The following is a 16,284-nucleotide window of genomic DNA, read 5'->3' as shown; positions in this document are numbered from 1 at the left end:
TTTTGGCAGGGCTATCTAGGGGAAATTGGAAACCTGGGTGGAAAATAATTTGTTCTTTACTGATGTGTAATATGGGTTTTGCCCATCAAGGGGTACAACAGAACAAGCCCTAAATCATTCCCTGATCATAGATAAATATGTAAAAGCGGGGAAGTGCCATTCACATGGCTTTTATGGACCTCTCCTGTGCTTTTGTTTCAGTGGACATGGAAACACTTTGGAACATTATGAGTTCAGCAGGGATTGATCCCCCTCTCAGGCTGTCCTGAAAAATTTACATCGAGACAACTATATGAGAGTGTGGTACTCCCAAATGAGTAACTTGACGCCCACTATTCCAGTCACTTGGGGGGTGAGACAGGGACGTGTTCTGGCCTCTTTTTTTTATTTTTGTTTTATGTTAATGCTTTGGATTCCTTTTTGAGCAGTAGCACATTGGATGTGCCCAAAACTGGCTCACAATCCATTGCCATCCTGCTCTATGCAGATGACACCGTTCTTTTAGCCTGCACAGCCAATGGTCTGCAGGCACTTTTAGATGGGCTCCTCAGTTTAATGCAAGGACTGAGGGCCTCAACATTGACTCCAGCTTGTAATAGAGCTGACAGCAATGTTGCAGTGCGTTGGGTACAACAGCACCTGTTTCACTTTTCATTGCCTGTAAATCAGGCAGTGAAAAGCACAATGGGGCTGCTCATGTGGGCCCCTGCACTGCCCATGCCCCCAGCACCCCATCTCCTCCAGCCTTTGCATTTGCATTTTCAGAATTGCAATTTAAAATCTGACTTCACCATAAGTTAGGATTTTCAAATTGTTATTTCACAGACACCAAACTCAATTTATAAGAAGTGATAAGGTAATCCCAATGTTAACTTGAGGGAGGGATATACCTTGCAGTAGAGAAAAACAAATTTAAGAGTTTTTTACTACCAGGGCATGTAAAACTTAAAAGAACATGTGCAGCATTTTAAATAAACTGCACACTTCCTTTAGGGCTGTCTAGGGCCTACATTTGGGCTAACTTATATGTATTAAAAAAGAAGGTCTGAACCTGGCAAAAGGTTTACTTTTGGGAGTTGCAAGCTGTACAAACAGGCTTTTCAGTTGCAGGTCTGCAACATGCTTAAAGAGCTACTTAAGTACTTAAGTGGATGACACAATCAGTGCCCACTAGTAGCATTTTATTTAAGTACCCTGGGCACATTTAGTGCACTTTAAATATAAATATGCTAGTTGAGGATAAGTGAAAAGTACCACATTTTAGGGAACATGCACATTCACTTTATCACTGGGCAGCAGTGTTAAAGTGCTCAGAATGCCAAGGCCAGCAAAACCTGAAGTCAGCAAAGACAGCAAAGAAAATCACGCTATGGATGCCAGGTCTAACAATCGGTAAATGATAACCTTATAAATTGCTGTCAATTACTGTCAAAGCTTTGAGAATTATGGATGGTGGGAACTCTGCTCATCCTTCTTGGCTTGTCAATAGCCTTCGATTAGCTTATCTATGACACATGAGATACACCTTAAAAGACGGAGTGGGCTTTGAAGGGAAGATCCTGCAGTATTTTGAGTCTTATCTAGGGAACCACTCTTAAGTGCTCAAGTGGAATATTCGTTGTCCAGTCCCTCAGCAGTCTTCTAAGATATTCTGCAAGGCTCTTTTCTAGCTCCTGCCATTCCAACCTTTACCTGGAACCATTAGGCCACCTCATTAAGTACTCAGATTTTTTATCCCCAATATGCCAGTGACACACCGTTCTAATAAAGGTCTCCCTCCCCGCTGACTGGCATCTCATTACTGGCCTCCAGAATGGACAAATCCATTCCTGGATTACCTAGCAATATTCCAAGAACTATCCTTAAGAAACTGAATTCCTTCTCTTGTCTTATTTTCTCACTCAATTCCGCATCCTCTTCAGTCCAAGAAAGGTTTTGTTCCACCAACATCTTAGACTGCCCTGAAACAATACTGATAATGCCAAATCCCTAGGCTTTAGTCTTGACAAAAGCCTGTATTTCCTTAAACACATCAGTACAGCCTTGACAAATGTGAATTACCAACTTAAACATATGAAAATGTAATTCAAGCAGTAACCCAGAAGACACACCTATCACTGATGCAGGCCTTTCTGCATTCAGCTGTTCGCTTGGTTTTCAGGGGGCCCTGATTTGACTTGATCACTATCACAATGTTCTCATATTTTTGCTGACTGCCCAGTGAAGGATGACCCATGTTCAAAGTTGCCTGCCTAGTTCACAGAATCATCCACTCTGATCAATTTAACTATCTTGGTAGGAAAATGAAAATGTGTGGTGGTTTCAAGCAATGCCCCTGAATATTGAACTATATCCTTCTTGATTTCAGACCGTACGGTCCATACTAACCTTAAAAAAGCAAAACGCAAAGATTCCTTTTTAATAATTTGTTCCCTAAAGCAACCAACCCCTATGTAGATCAACTGGTTGCTCAGTTGCATACTGAATTATACTGAAATACTTGCACATATGTTAGTATCTCAACAGGCCAGCCTCTTTGGCTGGATATGGGACAAGCCTTTATCTGTGAATCTTGGCTCCCCTGGTCTAGTTGCACTGCCCTCCACTTTGCCAACTTGCCTTTTTATATTAATTGTTAGATTACTTCTTCTACCAGTGTATAAAGCGTTCTAATAAAGTGGAGTCCATTATAATCTATATAAAAAACGTATAATATATATAATAAATGAATAACAAACTACCTTTTCTAGTTACATCAGTAAAATGTACTCCCTGGCCATGTTTGGCGGTGACAAAACCGACAGACTGGTGGTGGCGGTCGAACCACTGCAGCTGTGTTGGTTCGACCACAACATTACGAGTTTGGCGGGCAGACGCGCCAAGATACCATCGCCTCTACCAGGATCCAAAATCCTGACAGGCTTATGGCGGTCCTGGTTGTAATCAGCACTTCTTTGCTGCTTACAACCTAGTTCTTCACCAGCCCTTTCTTTGCAGTTTCCCCACCATGAAAACGCTGGCAGAGCGCATGTGCTGGGGGCCACAGGTGGGCCACTGCACTGCTCATGCTCATTACATGGGAAATGCAGGGTCCCCCCGCCTAGCACCATCGGAATTCGCACTGTCTGCTTTGCAGATAGTGTGCATTCCAAGGGTGATGATTGGCCTCCTCTGTGCTATGAACTGGAGCTTGTTTCCTTTAAGGGAGCCGAGTACTCTCTCGTAGCACTGTTGCTATTGGTCTTGACCGGCGGGAATGCTCTATGTCAAGGTTTCCATCAGTCAGACAGTTTCCACCAGCGTAAATCTTCTAATAGGGCAGGGGTATGCCACCACCATGGTGGTGGCATCCTCCCTGTGAATTTAACAGTTCGCGTTGGCACCACCAAACTCATAGGGGGTTATTCCAACTTTGGAGGAAGTGGTAATCCGTCCCAAAAGTGACAGTAAAGTGACGGATATACCACCAGCCGTATTACAAGTCCATTATATCCTATGGAACTCGTAATACGGCTGGTGGTAAATCCGTCACATTTGGGACGGATTACCACCTCCTCCAAAGTTGGAATAACCCCCATAATCTGCACCTATATCTGCAGTCACAATAACACAAAGCAAACAGTTATCAATCCTGAAAACTAGAGATAAATATGGATTAGGCAAAGTTGCTTATGCTTAAAGTACATTATGGCCCTCATTATGACATTGGTGGTAAATCTTCTTACCACTGCGGTGACGGCCGCCAACATACCACTGCAGTGGCGAATATCTGTTTGCCATAGTATGACACACACACACACACTAATCCAACAGAATGCAGCCACATACACAAATCCGCAAGCCCAAACGTCAGTGATAAAGTGGGGTCCAAACATCTATACCGTTATGCCAACAAAACAACGCCCATCACATTATGACCCATGAATGACCACTGAGGACATTCAAAGGCGGTAAACCATTGGCTTTACATACTGCTGAGTTCAGAATGGACACCCACATACAAGACAACACCACATTGGCCAATACTAAAGACACACACCTGACACTCATACACACACCACACCCACACACCCAAAGCACTATAAAACACACACCGACATTACCCACAACCCTTTACGAATACAAATCATTGCCACAAGACTGACACCAAGACCACTGCGACAACTAGACACACACAACACTTACACCCATACATCCCTCACGCACCCCACATCACATACCCCACCACATTACTCAACACACTCTCACCAACACAAACCACATAACACCCATGTCCCCACAAAGGCACCCCCATTTCACTGATGAGGAGTTGAGGGTCATGGTGGAGGAAATAGCCAGGGTAGAGCCACAGCTGTTTGGAGCACAGGTACAGCAGATATCCATTTCAAGGAAAATGGAGCTATGGCGGAGAATCGTAGACAGGATCAACACCATGGGACAGCATCCAAGAACAAGGAACAACATCAGGAAGAGGTGGAATGACCTTCGAGGGAAGGTACATTCCATAGCAGCAAGGTACCAACTTGCCATACAGAGGACTGGTGGTGGACCTCCACCTCCTCCCCCAGAGCTCACAGCATGGGAGGAGCAAGTCTTGGCAATACTGCATCCTGAGGGACACACTGGAGTAGCCAGAGGACTGGACACTGGTGAGCCAATGTTTACTACCTATCACCTCCATACCTGAATGCCATCTCACACCCTCAACCTCTCTCCCATCACTCCACTCCATCCCACATGAAGCACCTACACATATGACTAACCACAATGCCAAGCCCTGCATGCTACACCAATGCATGGACAGCCCTCCCAGCCCTGCATGGACACCCATCACCAAAGCATGCACAGCATAGCGAAACTAACAATGACACTATACATCACCATACATAAGCAAAAGGTGGCAGGGCAACACCAAGGATAGAGGCGAAGCCAGGGATGTACAATATGTCACACACATGAAGCATACTACATCACTTACATCCCCACAGGTACCCCAGCCAATGTCAGCAGAGAGGAGGTGACACAACTATCCTGTCCCCCAACATAAGATGCCACCAGTGATGACAGTAACTCTGGACTTCAGGATCTAGATGACCTACCTGGCCCATTAGGGACAACTGGACAGCCGGTCAATCAAGCCCACTCACAGTCCACCACAGAGCCTCCCCCATCAGTATCCAACACCACAGCACCCACCCAGCGTACCCACATCTCTCTCCCCAGGACACGTCAATCAGCAGTGTGCCCACCTGTACAGGGACACCAAGCCACACTTCATACCCAAGACAGTCATGGACCTGGGGTCAGTGGCAGTGGGCACACCGTTCAGGGGACAGAGGGATAGGTCAACAGGGACACTGAGAGGCCTGCTCTGCACAAGGGGGAGGATAGGACCAGGGAACCGACTCTCAAGGAGGCATTCTCTGACATCCAGGGAGCCTACCAATATTCCCAGGACACGATGGGTCAGATCCTGCAGGAGGGATAGTATCAGCGGATCAGGGAGGACTTGCAGGCCAATAACACCACCCTGATCTCCGTAGCAGGGGTGCTGGCAGACATGGCCAACATCATGAGGAAGGCAACAGCACCCCAGCGGGCCCCTATCACTAGCCAGTCCATTGACCAGCCCTCCACTTCTGCTGCAGCTTGTGGGCAGGGGGCCCCGCCACAGGACCCAAAGGCCACCAGCACCCCTCCCCCCGCAGAAGGTGAACCACCCCACAAACATTCCCTGAGAACCAGACAGAAGACAGAGACACTTGTCAAGACCACTGCCAGGAATGAAATTATCCCCCTTGTGTCCCACTCAGTCATCTTGTCCACTTTGAACTGCCTTTGCTCCCCTTCCTATGGCCCCTTGGACACTGCACCTGTGCTACAAACAGACTGGAACCATACCCTGGACATTCCTCCATCATCATCACATTCCATTGCACTTTCCCCTCAATGTCTTAGCACTACAATAAACACCCTTGAACACAACTTGATTACTAGTATTTTATGTATTGAAAATATGTATTTATGGAAACAGTCACATCTAGTGCAAATGAACTGTACACTGTGAGAGCATAGACATAATGACCTTCAGCTGTCTGTAGACAGCACATCAGTCGACAGTTAGTACATCACCAACATCTGTAAAACGATAAACCATAGGTGACAGTAAGTTGAAATGCAAAGGAAGTTAATGCCATCAAGCTACAGATACACAGAATACACCAATAGTCATAGGAATGTGCAGTTGCACTGTCTCACCTGTTTGTCATTGGAAGTACTGATGGATAACTGATGTTTTGTTGTCCTCATCCTCAGCCTTTTCATCCTCACTGCCCACAGGGTCTACTACTGCCACAGGGGCATCTCCATTCTCTTCCTCCTGCAGAAAAAGTACATGGCATCTGAGGGCCAGGTTGTGCAACATGCAGCATGCCACTACTATCTGGCAGACCTTCTCAGGTGAGTAGCACAGGGATCCACCTGTCAGATGGAGGCACCTGATCCTCGCCTTCAGGAGGCCAAAGGTGCTCTCGATGATCCGTATGGGTTATCCATGTGCCTCATTATAAAGTTCCTGAGCCCCTGTCCTGGCATTCCTCACAGGGGTCAACAGACACAATAGGTTTGGGTAGCCAAAGTCACCTGCAAGTATTGAGGGAGCACATTTAGCCTCACACAATCTTATGGGGTTAACACCAGAGGGCATACACTAACATACAGTGGGTGGGGACCAAGGCTCACCTATTAGCCACACCCTGTGCCTCTGTAGTTGGGCCATCACATTTGGGATGCTGCTATTCCTCAGAACAAAGGCATCATGCATTGACCCAGGATACTTATCATTGACGTGGGAGATGTACTGGTCCACAAGGCACACCATCTGCACATTCAGTGAGTGGAAACTCTCACGATTCCTGAACACCTGTTCATTCTGGCTGTCGGGGGACAAACGCAATATGTGTACCATCAATTACCCCAATGATATATCGGGGATATGTCCCATTGCATAGAATCCGGCCTTCACAGTGGCCAATTCTTCCACCTGGGGGAACGAAATGTAGCTGCACATGTATTTTACCAGGGCAGACAAGACTCTTGCCAGTATGATTGAAAACATTGACTGTGACATTCCTGCTGCCAAGCCCACTGTCACTTGGAAAGAACCAGTTGCCAAGAATTGGAGCACTGATGGCACTTGCACAAGAGGGGGGCTCTCAGTTAAATAACGGATAGATAAGATCAGGTCTGGCTCCAATTGGGCACACACCTCTGTGATTGTGGCCCTGTCCAGTCTAGAGGTGAGTATTAGAAATGGGGTTTCTGGTTGGCTAGGGTATGCACCTCATCCAGGCAGAACCCACCCACTCTAGTCAGGGCAAGGGAGTTACACGTCCAAGATAACCCCTGCTCACCCCCTTGGTAGCTTGGCACGAGCAGTCAGGCCTATCCCAGAGGCAATGTGTGAAGCGTTTGCACAACACACACAACACATGTGATGCAAAATGTACACCACAAAGTAAACACAACACTGAGCTATGTATAAATAAACTGTATTGCACAAAACATAATTAGACCAACATTACATGTTAGTAATACTCTTCTGCCTTAGCAGTTGTCAGAACGTTACAAAAGTTACCAATACTCTTCAAGAATACGCAGTTGTCACATTAGAACATGTAAGTACTCAGGATTCTGCAACATAAGCAGTAGTCAGGAATGACAGTAAGAATTCTATGCACTTGTGATGAATACTTCATAAATACCCATAAAAGGAACATTAGAGAATATATCACAAGTCATAAAAAATACACGTCAGCATGTTATGCTCATAAAAGGAACATCAGCACATATATGTAATGTCATGAAAGCAGGTAGGAACATATAAACCCCCCCCAAGGTTCATACTAGGCTCACTGAGCCAATATTTCCTAGAAAGTACCTGATTTCCTGAAGAAGAGGCACTCCTCGTGCCTAGAAGACTAGCATGGGGGCCCCAGCACTCCTTTGCGCACAACAAGGGCTATGCGGTGCTCCTGGGGGAGAGGAGAGGTCTGCACCCTCTCTAATGTGGGAAACGAGCCCCTCTTGGGGCCCGCGATTTCGGTAGGGGCCTCCCTCGGCCTCCCCATGCCCCTTTTCACAGGGTGGGGGCCAGGCAAGGCCCAACAAGCAGTTATGGGGGCAAGAGGAAGGGGGCCTCCGTCGAGGTCTCCCTTCTCCATTTTTAAATAAATGTCACCGAGTTTAAAAAGGAGCTTCCTGCTCCTACGGCAGAGACCGGGAGAAGGGGGCATTCACCACGCCTTCACCAGAGTCCTTCTACTCGAATCCAGAGATCGGACCCCTCCTGGGGCCCGTGAAGACACACTCCCCTGCACCTGATGTGGTGCGCAAGTGTTTCTCTTGTTTCCCGGCCGCCACAGTCATTTTAGCAGAAAGTGGAGGGCGGCTGGTGCGCCGGGGGCACTTCCAGGAAGCGGACCGTGCCCCGGTGGTTCCAATAGGAGCACGCTTGCTCCATTTACCTTTTACTCGTGCCCCAGGGCACTAGAAGGTGCGCGATCCTTGAGCTTGGTGATTATAGGATGCTGGGGCTGCGGCTGTGATTTTTAGGCACAAAGAGCGCTCCTAACAGCGAGAGGGGCACGTCGGTGATCCCGGGCTGCGGTGGTGATTTTTGGGCACAGAGAGCGCTCCAAACAGCGCTACTTCAGCAAAGCAGCACTCCTTGTGCCGAAGTATGTTTTACAGAGGTCAGGGGCCACAGCACCCTGCCTCTGGAGACAAAAAGTGAATAAGGGGAACAGGGCTTTTGAACCCAGCTACAGGCCAGCACACAAGGGGATGTCAGCAGTGGCAGCTTCTCCTAGTGACCAAGAAGATCACAGGTCAGCACAGCAGCAGCAGTCCAAGGTGGTCCTGGTGAGTCCTCTCAACAGCATCCTGTACTGTTCCAGGTAAGGTTCTGGAGTCCCAAGAATGTCCAAAGAATGTCTAAATTGTGGGGAAAATTCCCCTGTACTTAAACTAAGTTTACAGTGTGTTTTATAATGGAGAGGAGAGGGGGTTCCAGCCAGTCACAACTGGTTCTGGGAGTGAACTTTCTCTGCTCCAGCACAGGCTCCAAACATCAGTGGGGGGTAAACGACCCTATTGTGCGAGGCCAGGGCACAGCCTTTACAAATGCAGGTGGGCCCGCCTCTCCCTTCTCTTAGCCCAGGAAGGCTATACAATACGCAGATGCACCTCTGTGACACCTCCACCCTCCCTGTGTACAGGCTGTCTGAAAAGTATGCACAAAGCCTCAACTGTCAATCTGTCCAGATGTGGAATAGAGGCAAGCTGCAAAACACCAGAGCCATAAGCACAGATAAATGTGCACTTTCTAGAAGTAGCATTTCTGTGATAGTAATAAAAAATACACCTACATCAGTAAGCAGCATTTCTTATCACTATCACAACCATACCAAACATGCCTACGCTACCCCTCATAAATCAGACAATACCCCTTACACATAAGGCAGGGCATCTCCAATGTAATCCTATGAGAAGGCAGCACTCACAGCAGTGAGACACCAAGTTAGGCTGTTTGTCACTACCAAGACAGGCCACGCTACTTGGCACATGTCCTGCCTTCTACATACATGGCACCCTGCCCATAGGGCTAGCTAGGGCGTACCTTAGGAGTGACTTACAGGTAGTAAAAGGGGAGTTCTGGGCCTGGCAAGTACACTTAGATGCCAGGTCCCTGTGGCAGAAAACTGCGCACACAGGCCCTGCGCTAGGTTTGACAGGCTACTTCAGCAGGTGGCGCAAGCAGCGCTGCAGGCCCACTAGTAGCATTTAATTTACAGGCCCTGGGTATAGGGATACCACTTTACAAGGGACTTATAGGTAAACTAAATATGACAATTAGGTATAAGCCAATCATACCAATTTTGCAAGGGAGAGCACATGCACTTTAGCACTGATTAGCAGTGAAAAAGCGCTCAGAGTCAAAACGTCAGCCAACAAAGGTCAGAAAAATAAGGAGGCAAAAAGCAAAAAGTCTAGGGAATGAACCTGTAAAAGGGCTAGGTCCAACAGTGAGGATAATGTGCCTGTGCTACAGTGTAGCTAAGTCTACAAGGGGTCTGTACACGGGGGTATGTCTCCACCTCCTATTCCTCCATAGGGGTAGGTATCTAAGGGACACAAGAGCGAGTAGGCTGTCACAATTGGAACAATGTAACCACAGCCTCAGTATACTTGGTGCACTTATGTAATGGGTAGTGTTAACGGCGAGGTATGTGCCAATCTAATCTGTGAAGCAGTCAATGTCGATATGACTGTTCCCCCCCCGAAATGGTGACTGCTTGTCCTGTATGTAGGGACAGGTGGAAATGAGGTAATTCCATCGACGTTGGGCGTCGTGGCAGAAGGCGGTCTTGCACCGCTGTGCAATTCCTCTTTGGATAATATGGGGCTCTATAGAGTACAGTGGCCAATGGGGATCTGCGCCGGAGGTGACGGTGTACACCGCCGCGGACGTGACAGTCATTTTCTATCTGATTCTTCACTTGTTTCCTGACCTTCAACAGGAGAACACCTACACTGCGTGTGCTGCTGTGACCTGTGTCTTCAACCCACCATGGCCCGTGTGACTGGGGAAAGGGCCCCTGCCTTCACTTCGGAGTAGTTGGAGTGACAGGTGGCTGGCGCCCTACCCCAGTAAGGACTGCTGTATTGGCCTCCAGACCAAGAGGTGAGTACACATTGGGCACGATGCATGTTGGAAGGATTCATGGGGATGTGTGTGTAAGCATCATGTCATCAGGGGGAAATGTCTTGCGGTGGTGTACATGGTGTGCACCGGCCAATGTGAGAGCCAGTGGTGATGGAAACTGGTATGGTGGTCCGTTTGTGTGACAGGCTGGACTGTTTGTTTAATGGTGTTCTGTCTGTATTACCTCTGCAGATCAGCGCCCATCAAAAGAAGGGATTATGGCGTGCCATTACCAAGGACTTGTGGACCTTTGGGGTCTATGGGAGGTGGAGCACCCACTGTCGTAAACGGTGGGAGGACCTGAGACGCTGGGCACGGAAGACCGTGGAGGCCCATCTGGGGATGGGCTCCCTACGAGGAAGGGGTGCCCGTCGGAACCTGACCCCCCTGATGGCCCGCATACTGGCAACAGGCTACCCTGAGATGGATGGGCGCTTGAGGGAATCACAGGAGCCACAAGGGGGTGAGTACAGTGGGTATCATTACAAATTTTGGCAGGTGGGGTGGGATCCGGGTGGTAAATGTGAGTTAGTGGGTGCCCCTAAGGCCAGGCCAAACATTGCAGCATGGGTCAACTCTAGAGTAATGGGTGTATATCAAATACAGATAGCCTAGCTTGTTAGCAGTCCATTTCAGGCAGGGCATTGTGGGTCCCTAGAGGGGTGCAGTTGGCAGTGTGTGACCCTCATCTTGCCTTAGCATCTAGCCATATCACTGGCAGTGCAATGCATAGTGCTTAGCCTGTTCCCTGTGTGTGACGGTGCTGTTTATGCCAACTGTGGTGTTGGTGCAGTCATTGACCCAGTGTTTCCTTTGTCTCTCTCCCCACATTTTGTTCTGTCATCCTGTCCTTGTGTGCATTAGCATCATCTGGCAGAGGAGCAGGGGCAACAGTGACAGAGGGAGCTGCAACCCAAAGGACCCCGGAGGCAGAGTCCACTGACACTGAGGGAACCAGTGGGAGTGGGACAGAGGGTGAGGGGAGCACCATGGCGGAGACAGGAGGTGTCAACACAGACTCAGATACCTCTTCCGATGGAAGCTCCCTGGTGGTGACGGACACCTCTGTGACCACCCCAGCTGCAGGTACGGCTGCCACCCTGTACCAGCACCGCCCTCCCAGTAGCCTCTCACCGAGTTGCCGGTGCCCGTTCACCCAGGGTGGTGGAAATCTCCTTCATCCCCTGCTGCCCTGAGTGAGGAGGCTACTGACCTTCTGAGATCCATCTCTGTAGGGCAATCAACCATTGTGAATGCCATCCAGGGGCTGGCATCCCAGTTGCAGCAATGCAATGCATTCCTGGGGGGAATTCACAGTGGATTGGCTGCCCAACAAAGTTTGATTCAGGCGCTGGCCTCCTCTATGACGGCGAAGACAACGGTGAGTACTGCACCTATGACACAGGGGAGGGGGGATGGAAAAAACAGTGACACACACATGCAACACGCAAAACCCCCACCCTCACCCACTACAACACACACACAAGTACATGTTGATACATCACAGTTACACCCCCAACCCAAAGAATACAAGGACAAAAGGAAATGAGTCGAATAATTGTGATATATTCAAAGACATGAATCAAAAATATATACAAATATATGCATTTATACTATATACAATTATATACACCAAGAACACAAGTCCAAGGGATTCCACCATCATAGTCTGTGGATCACTGGGCCCAATAGGCATGGGCAAGGCCGACACAAGATACCCGAACAAGACGGAGAGAACACTGCAGGGGCATCAGTTGGAAATAGAACAGGCAACTCAAGGGGAAGGGAAGGGGGGGGCACATCAGCCGGTTGAGTGCAAAACGCCAGATCCACGAGGGGGCTCCATGCCCACAGTGCAATCCTGGGGAGTGCAAAAACACAGTCTCTCAAGTCTCTATAGTGGGTGGTTTGCCCACTGTTCAATCCTGGGGAGTGCAAAGCCACAGTCTCTCAAGTCTCTACACTGGGTAGTTTGCCCACTGTTCAATCCTGGGGAGTGCAAAGCCACAGTCTCTCAAGTCGATAACATTCTCCACTGTTTCTGGAGGGGGCTTTGTGCCCAGAGTGCTTCATCCTGCCAAGGACTGAGGTAGTGGATGTAAATCTCCACTGGTTCTGGAGGGGGCTTTGTGCCCAGAGTGCTTCATCCTGCCAAGGACAGAGGTAGTGGATGCCTTACTCCACTGGTTCTGGAGTGGGCTTTGTGCCCAGAGTGCTTCATCCTGCTCGTGGTGGTCTCAGTAGCGTCAGAGCTTTTGGCGCTCATTGTCCTGCGGTGCTGGTGGCGGCGGTGTCCTGTTCAGCGGTACTTGTGGCGGTCTTGTCCTGTTCAGCGGTGCTGGGCGGCGGCGTCCTTGGCAGCGGTTCTTGTGGCGGCGGTGTCCTTGGCAGCGGTTCAGCTGGTGGTGGTTTTGTCCTGTTCAGCGGTGCTGGTGGCGGCAGTGTCCTTGGCAGCGGTGCTTGTGGCGACGGTGTCCTTTGCAGCGGTTCAGCTGGTGGCGGTCTTTTCCTGTTCAGCGGTGCTGGTAGCGACAGTTTTCTTGGCAGCGGTTCAGCTGGTGGCGGTCTTGTCCTGGCCTGCGGGGCTGCTGGCGGTCGCCTCCTGGGCAGCGGGGCTGCTGCTGGCGGTCCTGTCTGTGGCAGCGGGGCTGCTGGCGGTCTTCTCCTGGGCAGCGGGGCTGCTGCTGGCGATCCTGTCTGTGGCAGCGGCGCTGCTGGCGGTCTGCTCCTGGATTTCTTTCCCCTCTCCCGCCGGGCACTGGCCAACTTTTGATGCTTGACAGGTGTGGGACTGTCCGTGCTCTGGCTCCTTGCCACACTGGCTGCCCTGCTGCCTTGTGCACTCCATAATCCGGTGACTACTGGCACCACTGGTCCCGCAGATGTTGTGGCTGAGGTGCTAGGTTGGGACCTGGAGAGTCGGACCCTAGGAGACTGAAGGGGTGGGGGAGGTGAGGGAAAGAGGTCAAGGTTGGACAGGAAAAGTTTTTTGGACACACTGGGACGGGTAGCTGGAGGGGGTTTGGGAGTGGAGGAAGAGGTAGTGGTTGTAGGAGGTGTGTGGCTGAGTTTGTGTACCTTGGGAGGTGGCCTCACAGACACACTGGGAGAGGACACAGGGGATGTGTGAATGGCAGTGGGGGTGGTGACTGCACGTGAGCGGGGTGTGGTGGTGTGTGTGCTGGTGATGGACGTAGTAGCATAGGATGTAGTGCATGCAGGTGTGAGTGGAGATGAGACAGGGAGGGAGGAGGGAGACGAGGAGGAGGGGGACACAGTGGTGGCAGTGGATGTTGGTGTGTCTGCATGTGTGTGATGCTTGCGTGAGTGCCTGTGGGATATGTGGTGGTTATGTTTGCCTGAGCTTCCCTTGTGTGTTGAGGTGTGTGCATGCTGTTTTGATGGTGTGCTTGGGATAGGCTGAGGTACAGGGGTGTGGGTCTGGGTGGAGGAAGTTGGAGGGGGGAGGCTAGAGAAAGGGACAATGGCTGCCATCAGTGCTGAGGCCAGAGTCTGAAAAGCTCCCTGAAGGGCTGCCTGACCAGAGTGAATGCCCTCCAGGAATGCATTGGTTTGTTGCAACTGCATCTCTACACCCTGGATGGCTTTCAAAATGGTAGACTGCCCAAAAGTGAGGGACCTGAGGAGGTCAATGGCCTCCTCAATGAGGGCAGTAGGGGTGACTGGGGCAGGGCCTCAGGTGCCTGGGGCGAAGGTGATGCCCACTCTCCTGGGTGAGCGGGCACAGGGCAGAAGCTGAGGGGCTACTGGGAGAGCGGTGCTGGTAGGGGGTGGCGGCTGTACTTGTAGATGCGGGGGCACAGATGGGGTAGCCACCGCAAGGGAGCTCCCATCAGAGGAGGAGTCACATTCCCTGGTGTCAGCTCCTGTCCCCGCCGTGGAGCTCCCCTCGCCCTCCGTCTCACTGGTGAATTCGGTGTCCGTAGTCTCGCCCTCCAGGGCCATGTGGGATGCAGCTCCCTCCTGCTTCGGTGCCACTGCTCCTCCGCCTGATGGTGCTAATGCACACAAGAACAGGGAGACCACAAAAAGGGGGGGGACGACAGAAGAAAGACATGTTCAGTGCATGCAATACCGCTACCGTTGGCGGGCACGACAGACACAGAAGCCCCCAGCACTACGCCGCGCACTTGGGGGCCACTATTCAATCCCTGGAATATGGCTTACAAGGCTATAGCCGATTTCTGCACACATGGATGTCACAGGAGCCTGACTAGGTGTAGTTGTCACTGTACACAGGTGGGGTGGGGTGCCACAGGGCCTGGCTGAAGAAGGGAACTTAACTACCAAACTCACCCTGGCCTAAGGGAACCCACAGCCCACCTCCCCCACCCAGACACCTCCAATTCGTGCTGAATCAGCAGAATGAGAGTGTACTCACCCCCTTTTGGCTGCTGTGATGCCCTCAAGCGCCCATCCAACTCCAGGTACACCACCGCCAGGATCCTGAACATCAGGGGGGTCATGGTGCGACGGGCACCCCTCCCACGTTGGGAGGCCATCCCCAGCTGGGCCTCCGCCATCCTCTCATCTTTTCCGGCAGTAGGTGCTCCGTCTGTGGTAGACCCCCAGGGTCCGGACTTCCTTGGCAATGGCACGCCAGATGTCCTTCTTCTGGTGGGCGCTGACCTACAGGAATTGTACAGGTGAAAAAGAGTAGTAATTACCAACTGCATCGTCACAGTCATTGGCCCGCTTCCCTACCCTTGCCATGACACACATGCACTCACCTTCGTTTCATGCACGCCTCATTCTCACCCCCCCTATCTTTCATCAACACCACTCCACACAGGCATAGCCCATACAGCATGCTCACAATGTACTTACCCGTTTGTCTGGAGGACCGTAGAGTAGCGTGTACTGGGGGAGGACCCCATCCACTAGTTTCTCCAACTCCTCCGTGCTGAAAGCAGGGGCCGTTTCCCCAGACATACGAGCCATTGTCTCTTCCAGACTGAGGTCACAGCAGCACTTACAGTGTAGGTCCTCTCCTGTCGAAGGTCAGGTATCGAGTGATTGAACAGAGAGAAAATGGCGGTCACGTCCGCGGCGGTGCCTACCGTCAACGCCGGCGTACATCGTCATTGGCTCCTGGAACCCATATGTCCCTATGAGTTAGTGTGTGTCTAACAGTTGTCCCTTGCCATTTGCAGGTGACTCTGGCTACCCCAACCTGTCATGGCTACTGACCCCAGTGAGGAATCCCAGGACAAGGGCAGAGGAACGCTACAATGAGGTCCATTGGTGAACTAGGAGGATTATAAAGCGGACCTTCGGCCTCCTGAAGGCCAGGTTCAGGTGGTTCCCTATTCTACTCACCAAAGAAGGTGTGCCAGATCATCGTGGCCTTCTGTGTGCTTCACAACTTGGCTTTGCGACTACAGGTGCCTTTTCTGCAGGAGGATGGTCCAGATCGAGGTGTTGTAGCAGCTGTGGAGCCTGTGGACAGTGAAGACGAGGAAGCAGAAGAAGAGGACATCGACAACAGGAACACAGTG

The sequence above is a fragment of the Pleurodeles waltl genome, chromosome 11, assembly GCF_031143425.1.
Source record: "Pleurodeles waltl isolate 20211129_DDA chromosome 11, aPleWal1.hap1.20221129, whole genome shotgun sequence".
In the NCBI taxonomy this organism is placed as follows: Eukaryota; Metazoa; Chordata; class Amphibia; order Caudata; family Salamandridae; genus Pleurodeles; species Pleurodeles waltl.
The sequence above is the reverse complement of the archived record's forward strand: the minus strand, read 5'-3'. Positions refer to the sequence as shown.